This window comes from Antedon bifida, chromosome 5 (genome assembly GCF_963402885.1).
Source record: "Antedon bifida chromosome 5, ecAntBifi1.1, whole genome shotgun sequence".
NCBI lineage: Eukaryota > Metazoa > Echinodermata > Crinoidea > Comatulida > Antedonidae > Antedon > Antedon bifida.
In genome coordinates this window covers 16,777,445-16,788,259 of record NC_136230.1, presented here as the reverse complement: position 1 = coordinate 16,788,259, position 10,815 = coordinate 16,777,445, and the positions used below count along the sequence as shown (strand labels likewise).

Sequence of the window (10,815 nt, the reverse complement as noted above, 5' to 3'; positions counted from 1 at the left end):
GCAAAAGGAGCCAGATGTTGAGGAGGAAGAGCATTCACCACGAAATAAACGACAAGTTTTAAAATCTGTAAATGATGGCAGAGATCATGGTAAGATATATATATTCATTCTTTGTACTTGATTCATATACATTTAAATAAGATTCCAAGCCAAATTAATTTTTAAAACGATTTTATTTCAATTTTGAATATTAGCACTAATAGGGCATAGTGTAATATAAATGTGATGGCAACTAACTTTGTCCTAATAATATTTTCCAGGCCAGGGTTCAACTCGATTTCCATACAGTAAAAAATGTTTCATATGCAACGAGGACATCCATTTCGATGAAAGACATCCTGGTAGACATCAGATTGTACATCAAGCATCAACTATTACACTAAAGCAATCACTTTTGAGAATCGCAAGTGAAAGAAATGATAGTCTGGGAATGGCTGTGAAAGGACGCTTAGAAGGCATGGCAGATCTTATAGCAGAAGAGGCTGTTTATCATAATAAATGCTACTGCACCCTTAACAACGTTCCAGGTCGCTGTAATGTAAGTTGTATTTATACAGTAGACGTACACTATGTTCTTGAAGTTTAATTGTAAAGTATGTCACAGTATATGAAATTTATTCAAATCTTCATATTTACAAAGATGCATTTAACCATTTTGTCAAGGCTTATTATTTATAAATTAGGTCTTTCTTTCCCTTTTCTATTAATAAATTCACCTTTTATTTAAAGCATTCAATAAATATGCAGATTGTTGTTTCCTTAAAATTCACGTCAAATAAACAAAAATCTTGAACATTTTGTTTGTTCTTCAGAAACCAGGCAGACCTGTAGATGCTTGCAAGGAAAATGCCTTCTATCAGCTGTGTGGATGGCTTGACAGTGAAATGGAGAGTGGAGTGTATACAGTAAGCCAATTATATGACCAGATGAAGACGATAGCAGGCGATGACACTCCAGTGTACCATGAGAGATAATTGAAAGAAGCACTTGAAAGATACTATGGTGATAGTATATTTATAACTAACCAAGAGTGCAGGAAGGATGTTGTCTGCTTTAGAAGCTGTACAGCACGTATCATCCGAGACTACCATGAAATGCAAACTGATGGTGAAGAGGCGAAGAAAAGAGCCATCATAAAAACTGCAGCTTCACTCATTATCAACGACATCAAGTGTCTCAATTTCAGCAAAGAGGACTTTCCATCACTAAAAGAAATGACATCAATATATGAACTACCAGAATCTCTTGAACTGATGTTGACATCCTTAATGCCTCGTTCATCTGTTAGGCGAAATGTTGCGGGGCAGAATATTATATCTTCACAACGCCCAAGATCATCTAAGATGCCTTTTCAGCTTGGCATGAGTTTGTACCTTGATCACAAGTTTGGTTCAGATAAGCTGATTGATGTCATGCACAGGCTTGGCGTTTGTGAAAGTCAAAAAGAGACAGTGGACTACAAGTATACGTATATTGACTCTACTAATACCACAAATGCAGCATCAATGGCCGTCCTTGAGGAGAAGCAGGTCGAACAACACATTGGAGACAACATGGATCACGATCTGATCTCAATAGATGGTCAGCTCGGTTTTCACGCAATGGGTCAGATCAAAGTAACAACTCCAGAAAACTCAAATCAACTTGAAGTTGATGAGAATCGGAAGTTACAAAGAAAGCCAATCGTGAAGAGTGAAACTCTGTCAAATATTGAAGGCCTGCATAACTATGTTCCACAACGAACAAACGCCCTACTGGAGACGAAACTCATAAAGTATGAATACCTTCATCACAAAGTACCAAAGAGATCCATCCCAACAGATGATTCAGTCATGGACTGGTACAATGGATGGATAGACGGAAGAACCGTTCATCCCAACTTCATGGGTTTCATGCATCAGACCTTCAATGGACTAGCACTAAAATCCTCAATCGAGTTTCTGCGAATCATCAATGCGAATCCTAATGACATGCAGACAGTATACACCACCATCATGAGAGCTATCAAGGGAACGTACAAATCTCCAGCAATAATAACATTTGATTTGCCTCTGTTCATTAAGGCATCTCAAATTGTTAAGGAGCAAAAGTTGGCTGTAGTTGTAAGACTTGGAGGATTTCACTTCCTCAAGAGTTACCTTGGTTGCATCAGCTACATCATGGATGGCAGTGGTTTGGCAGAAGCCATGGAAGTCATCTATGGACCTACCACTGTCAAGTACATCCTGAAAGGTGCAGCATACTCAAAGGCACTGAGAGCACACTTCTTGACAGATGCCGCACTGGTCAAACACATGATGGGTGGAAGTGACAAAAAAAGTCTTGATGAAACGCTCGAAGACTTGCAGAAAACATCAAGAACGGCAAAGCTGTGGGTTTTGTACCACCAACTTGTAAGAACAGCGCAAGATTTCATCTTAGCAGAAAGACTCCACGATTGGCACGGACATCTAAATGCTGTTTCTAAGATGGTTGGTATATTCGCCACCGCTGGACATGGCCAGTACGCTAAATTTGGACGCATGTACCTACAAGAGATGCTCAGCCTTCCAGAAGATTATCCTGAGGTTAGTATAAACAAACTTTAACCAATCTTTTTTTTTAATCATCTTTTATTTTTCATAAATTTTTTTCCTAATTATCATTCTAAATATATGACTATTTGTGTTAATTGTAGGTGTATGAAGCATTCATGGAAGGAAATCATACAACACGTTACAGCAATGAACAATTTTCAGGACAATTTTCTGACCAGACAATTGAAGAGACACTTATGAGGAAAGCCAAGTCAAATGGAGGTTTGACACGCGGAAGAATGCGCAACGAAAACTCTGTGAAAATATGGGCTGGAACATTTTCACATCTAAAGCTTCTAAGCGACCTGATGGAAGATCTGATTGGTGGTAAACGAAGTAAAAGGACTCACAAAGACCTTGGAGCAAAGCGTTTAGAAAAAGACAGCGAGTGCGTCAAGATGATATTTGCATGGTTTTCAGCTCACAACCCATTCATAGAGGTTAGTATAGATCTGTATCATCTACATATAGTGTCAGATAAATCATTCCACATTTGAGTAACAATTTTTGAAATATTTTGCTTATCATCTAAAGTGACTTTTCATTTCAGGTAAACGATGTCAACACTATTGCTTCACTGTCTAGTGGAATAATAACCATCGACAAGTCAATTGTCAATTGTGATGATGCAGTGAGTATAGGCTATGAAATGCAGAAGGATCTTGATGATGAGTCACCTGTTACAACCATGAAGAGTCACCTGTTACAACCATGAAGACATCAAAGAAATGCAAAAATCTAGCTGACCTCCAGAAGAAAGTAAAGGTAGGGGACAAGAAAATCTACATTGAGAAGACACTACTCTTCAACAGATTAATCATCATGGCAGAGAGAGATGAAGGAATAGAAGACATATTCAAATTTGAGTTGACCCCTGTCCCAACATCTCTTTTCACAATGGACCGCATGATGAGGAAACCAAAAAAACATGAATTTGGTCAGATGCTAAAGAAGAAAGCTACAAAACTTGATGTAGACATGAACAGCAAGGTGCACGTGGTTGATGGAGGATGGCTTCTTCATCAGGTAAAATGGGCCAGCGGAGCAACTGTCAAGGCTATAGTTGATTCTTATGTCAGGTATGTTGACAACAAATTCAAGAGTGCTACCGTCGTGTTTGATGGCTACGGGGAAGAATCATCAACGAAAGACCATGAGCATATACGCCGGATGGCTGGAAAGAAGGTTTCTCCGGACTTGAGTGTCACACTGGACCTGACTGTGTCATGTGATAGAGAGGTATTCCTGGCAAATGAGAAGAACAAAGGAGCCTTAATCACGATGATATCTACAGAGATGGCAAGACAGCATATCACTGTACGCCAAGCAAAGGATGATGGCGACACACTGATTGTTAAATCTGCAATGGATTTGGTCGTAGGTGTTAATTCCCCAGTTGTTGTTGTCGCCCAGGACACTGATATTTTGATTTTGCTCTGCTATCATAGACCTATCGACTGTACTAACTTGTATCTTCAAGCAGACTTTGATGGTCTTTACGACATCTCTACCATAGACATCGGTGACCGCGAGGAATTCCTCTTCAAGTATGGCTGGTCTGGAAATGACACTGTTTCATGCATTCATGGACATACCAAATGTGCTCTTTACAAATCCAAATTTCCTGCCAGTGTCATCACAACATTTACATGTACCACTTCACCTGTCTCCCAAATTCGAACAGCCGGATCAAAGGCAATGCAGATCACATATGGCTGTGGGGATACTCCTCTTGAAAAGTCTCGCTATCTTAAGTTCAAGAAGCAAGCAGCCAAAGGAAAGATCGATCACCAACAGAAAATGCAACCGCTCAACATTCCCTGCATGTTCATCTTCAAGTTGGGATATGGAGGCATCTGAACACCTCGGTTCTTGAACCCAAAGGAAGAGGATGGGAATTAGACTCCAACGGAAAACTTAAACCTAAGATGCTCTCTTGTGGTATTGCGCCAGACAACCTTCTCAAAGGAATCTGCTGCAATTGCAAGGAAGGCGAAAGGCAATGCCAAACCATGAGATGCAGCTACATGAAAGCTGGCATGTCGTGTGTATCTGCATGTGGTGTGTGCAGTGGACATTGCGAGAATGGAAAGGATAACACAGATGCAGAACTAATTGACAGCGATGAAGATGAAGCACTATAATTATTAATTTATTTTGTTTTGGTGATAGTTACTGTAGTTATTATCAGCATTATCTTGACCTTGTATTTGGTGGTCAAGACTTGGTTTAGGGTCATTGTCAAATTTAGTTTGACCCATTTATTCTGTGCGTTTTGACACCATGTACGCCTCAATAAGTCAAAGTTAATGTTTTGGGAATTTTTGTTAATTTAAAAAAAAACAATCACTAATAATAGCATGTTCATGATAGAATAAATACTTTTGACCTTTGACCTCATTTTTTAAGTTGTTTGTTTTTGTTCCAAGTTTTCTTCCTTTTTTTTATTCTGCATATTTTAACATCAATATACCATTATATGTTGCTGAAATATCAATCATATGCCATTTTATGTAGAAAATTTGACTTTTTGACCTTTGACCTCATTTTTAGTGGTCAAGATTTGATCCAAAGACATGACTTCTATTTTAAGTGTTATTCCTTTTTTAATTCTGCACATTTTGACACCAATTTTACTTAGATACCATATTCTGGTGACGAAATATGATTCATACAAGAATTATAGCTATTTGGCAACGGTCAATGAACTTTGACCTCCGATAAAAAATTTTCCCCAGCCCCTATCTTCCCTTCTTTTTTTTTGGTAGTTGTCCATACCCATACCTACCAAAATCAGTTGAAATTTGCTTCTTTTAAATTTTTTCACAGATAAACCTTTAGTTAGGGATACTAGGCTTCAGATTCCATGAAACAGAATTCTTGGTATTATTTCAAAATACTCTTTCTTTCGAACAAGTAAAATAAATGGATGGCATGGCCATGTTCAACATCCAAATTGCATACCTCTGCAACTTTCAAAGCAGCGTTGTGCAGGATATGGCAAGGACAACCGGTTACATTTTTATCCTTGTTTTTCTGTAGAGCGCGTGATTTAATCGAATTGTGTAATTCCATATTGACGTTGGTATTGTCCATGCCCAAAAAGACGCAAAAGGTTGCGTCGCATTTATTCAACAGTACATCTATACTATTAAACATAGTTTCTGTCGTTGAAGCATGACGGCCCTGAAGGAAATTAATATCTAAAAATTTGGTCATTACGCTGCCGAAATTAGCATCGTACAGCCTTACTGTGACGTGATACAATTTCCTGTGCTGTGCTGTCATCATCATTACTTCCATCTATCATTAAACTAAATCCTTTCTGGGAAACACCATCCATTGGCCCTGTGGTTGTCCATCGTGTCTGCTTCTCTGATTCCTTTTACCACTTTTGTCTGATCTGCAGGCTTGGCAAGTGATGTCTGATGAAATGTCAATCAGTCTCCATCTGCGGCATAGCTAGATGTAGGTACCCCATCAGGAGGATGTTATGTGTGACTGCATCGACATCCTTTGCATCATTCGATGCGTAACCAAGTGGTTTTGAATTTAGAATCCCTTCAATAAAACTAGTTCTGTCATTAGCTGCTCACCTAGTGCTATCCGGAGCGCTGTCTTAACGCCGCTCACCGCTTTCTCCCATATACCTCCAAAGTGAGGAGCGCTAGGAGGGTTGTTAAGGAATCCCACTTGAAACGGTAGTTTGTTCCACAATCGCACTAAATTCTTAGCTGGTTGGCCCTTCCATATTCAAAAGCTCTAAGTGGACGGCGCTATTCCCCATTTCTTTTCTGTTCTCCATCCAACTTTTACAAACATGGGTCCGAAGCAGTCAATCCCGGTGCAGTGGAAAACAGGTTTGAATAATTGTAATCTTGTTGCTGACAGGGCTCTCATCCAAGGATTGGTTGGATTTGCTCTCCACCGCTGACATTCTTGACAGAGTCGTTATTGTTCTTTCACAACTTCTCTGCCTCTGAGAATCCAGAATCTCCTTCTCAGGTCTGCTAAGACACGTGCGGGTCCAGGGTGTAGCAACTTAACGTGGGTATGTCGGATAATAAGTTTTGTGATGTGATGCTTTGGATCAAGAATTATTGGGTGCTTCATTTGGTCTTTTATAGCATTTGCTTCGGGCAATCGTCCACCTACTCTTATAAGACCAGCATTATTGTCCTATTCTGGACTTAATTGCTTCAGTCTACTTCCTGTTGGTAATGAGGTAGGGCTGTAATGTCTTCTGGGAAACAGCATTGTTGTACTATACTCCAGACTGTCTCAATTTGTTGAGAGGCCGCCCAATCAAACTTCCTGTAAGGACATGCCTCTTGTGATATCATTCGCCACATTCTGCCTTGTGGGTGCCAGGTCATGTCTTACGAAGACCTTGAATCTACAGGTTTCCGAAGTGAGCCACGTCAGTACTGGTAGCCGCCCAATAAGACATGTAACTGGTAATTAATTAGCAGCCATGGCGAACGGACGTGCCTAAACGTAGCTCTCCCGGCTCCTATTGTTAGATACAAACCAATCAGATTACTACACTCTCAAGCCCAAGCCGTCCACCTGCCCACTTCATTATTACAATTACACAGATGATGGCTGGTGGTAGTAAGAAAAAACCGACTCCTAAAGATTCCGGAGAAAACGTAGCTGACTCTGGCGGATCTGGAAACCAAGCTGAATCCATTGGGCCTACTGAAAAAACAGAAATTAAAGAACTGATCGACTTAGAGCTTACGAAATGCTTAGCACCTGACTCCACATTTATGAAGAACATTGCTGCAGCTGTATCAAATTCCGTACAAGAACATCTAATTGGTAAGCTCACCGATCTTATTAGAGATTCTTTACACTTTGATATTAATAAGACTAACGATAAGATAGCAAGCCTTGAAGAAAAAATCATGATTTTAGAAAACAATAGTGATGAAGCTGAACAATATTCCAGGCGTAATTGCCTAATTCTTCACGGCGTTCCCGAATCAAGTAACGAGTGCACGGATACCAAGATTATCAATCTGCTTCAAGAAAAGCTTAATGTCAGCGTTGGAATTGCCGACATAGATAGAACTCATAGACTAGGACAAAGTAAGGGCTCAGACGCTAACAAACCTAGACGTGTTATCATTAAATTCTCAAACTACAACAAAAGAAGAGAAGTATTTAATGCAAAGAAGCAATTTAAAGGGACTAAATACTTCATACATGAGAATCTGACACTGAAACGCTCGGAGCTATTACGAGTCATAAAAACCAAATATGCGAAGTTCATTAAATCTACATGGACACTTGACGGCAAGATCTTTATTCTTACCAACGGCATGAAAAAACTTACCATCAGTAATCAACTAGATCTATCTCGGAACCTAAACGATTTAAAAGCTTGAACTATAAATATATAACAATGATTGACATTCTATAACTAACAATATGAGCTGGTTGACCTTTAGATAAGGCGATACAAGTTGGCAAATTTATTTTTTTTGTATAAATCTTTTCTGATGTTTCACCTTTTTTTCTTCTTTTTTTTTTGTTATGCCTTACAGAAATGTTCTAGATTATTTAGACCCAAACATAGTTATGTATTTTGGGATAATGTCAATATATTTAAGTTTTATACAGTTTAATGATGAATACACTTGATAATTCAATATTGCAAAACTATGGTGGTGTAGATGGTAACTCTCTACAAAACATTTTGTGTCTTGATGAAAATGATTTAAGTGATAATCCAGTTCAGTTACTTAAACACTCTCCATATTATGATTGTGATTCTATGTTGAATTTTCTTGAGTTACGAAAAAACAATTTCTGTATACTTAGCACGAATATCCAATCAATACATGCTAAATTCAATGAATTAGTTGTATTTTTAAATGATTTAGCAACTAAACAGTTTTATTTTTCTGCTATTTGTATACAAGAGTCATGGTTGAGTGACACTGCCGATACTTCACAAATTGAACTTGATAATTATGTATGTATTTCACAGGGTAAATCTTGTAGCTCAAAAGGGGGTTTGATTATATACCTACATAAAGATTTTAATTACACTGTGAAATCAAGTGTTGTTCATTCTACTGAATGGGAAGGTCAATTTCTTGAAATAACAGGGAATAATTTGGTGAAAAACATACTCCTTGGTAATATATATCGCCCACCTAAAGATCTAAATGAAAATTACAATAGGTTTATACAGGAGTTGGTCCCTGAACTTACACGTTTTGACAAACTCAATCAAGAGATTATTATAACTGGAGACACAAACATTAATCTACTTAAAATAAATGAAAAAGAATGTTTTAGTAATTTTTTTGATACATTGACAAGTTTCAGTTATTTCCCCTATATCACATTGCCAACTAGATTGTCAAACCGAAGTGGAACTCTGATCGATAACTTTTTCTGCAGATTAAATAAATCATCAAATAGTGCTAATTCTGGTATTATGATTAAGAAATTCAGTGACCATCAACCTTATTTTCTATGTCTTGATATACTAAATACATATCTTAAAAAAGCAAATCCTGTTCACCATGTTAAAAGTTATAATCATAGTGACATCATCCAATTTGTTAATGAAATAGAAAACTCTGACATACTTTTAAAATTAGATCATGACCCTGCTACAAACCCCAACAGAAATTATAATATCATGAATAATCTTATAACGACTGCTAAAAATAAATGTATGCCTTATAAAATTGTAAAATTTAATAAACATAAACACAAAAAATCAAATTGGATTACTAGTGGAATAATCAAATCTATCAAGTTTAGGGATAAATTACACCTAAAATTAAAAAGAACACCAATAACATCAAATGAGCATGATACATTAAAAATAAATCTTAAAACATATAACAACATTCTTAAATGTAATATTAGGACAGCTAAAAAAATGTATTATGAATCATGCTTTTCCAAATGTAAAGATGACGTTCGTAAAACATGGTCAACCATAAATGATGTTCTAAATAAAACAAAAAATTGTAGACAGTTTCCTGAATTATTTAAAGATGATGATCGATCAATAACAAATCAATTAGAAATAGCAAATCAATTTAATTTATATTTCACAAATATTGGCCCAAACCTTGCAAATAAAATCAATACTGACAGCTGTAACAAATCTTTTGAACATTTTCTTTCAAATAAAACAAATAACTTTAATTTTGAAAATGTAAATGAAGATACAGTTTTGGAAATTATAGATAATTTAAAATCAAAGTCAAGTTGTGGTTGGGATGGTTTATCAACGAAATTAATTAAATCAATTAAATCAATTATAATCAAACCACTCACAATAATTATAAATCAAATGATAAACACAGGGATTTTTCCTGATAAACTGAAAATAGCCAGAGTTATACCTTTGTTTAAAAATGGTGATAACTCCTGTTTTACAAATTATCGTCCAATTTCGTTGCTCCCTGCAATATCCAAAATTTTCGAAAAAGTAATTTACAACCAATTATATTTGCACTTTCAAATAAATAAATTATTTTACAGCAGCCAATATGGTTTTCGGTCAGGCCATTCTACGGAATTAGCTGCACTTGAGCTTGTAGATAAAGTTATTCAAGACATGGACAATTATGAAATACCAATTAACATATATTTGGACCTATCAAAAGCATTTGATACATTGGATCACAAAATAATGTTGCATAAATTGAATCATTATGGCCTTCATTCGAATTCACTTAATCTTATGAAGGATTATTTAACGAATCGTAAACAATATGTGGACATTAATGGAACTCAATCTGATATTTTACAGATAACTACAGGTGTTCCACAAGGATCAATACTGGGTCCGCTTTTGTTTATCATATACATAAACGATATCGCAAACGTTAGCACTATTTTTAAAACTATAATATATGCAGACGATACAACACTTTTAAGCACCCTCAGGACATGCATGGATTAAAGAATAGAAGGATATGCATCGACGGTGACATCAAACGATTTTACAACTAGTACAGGAAAGATATGCTCAGAATCAGTAAAAGGTTGAAAAAATTGCAACAGAATTTTTTTCACCACAATGCATTTCTATAAGGTCCCTATATGAACATACTAAAAGTCTAGAAAAATCCAGGTAGGGGAAATAGGTTTTTTTAAACAAAATGGCCACCAATGGCGAAAAATGTCTAAAAATGAACAAAAAACATATATTGTATATCTAATTACCACTTGATAGCAGTTTTTATAATGCTTTTTATAT

At 36.6% G+C, this 10,815-nt stretch overlaps 1 pseudogene; it reads left to right on the top strand.

The window, feature by feature from the left end:
- The first annotated feature begins 225 nt into the window (after positions 1 to 225).
- LOC144843374 (uncharacterized) lies at positions 226 to 4,720 on the top strand (annotated as a pseudogene).
- Positions 4,721 to 10,815: the final 6,095 nt, after the last annotated feature.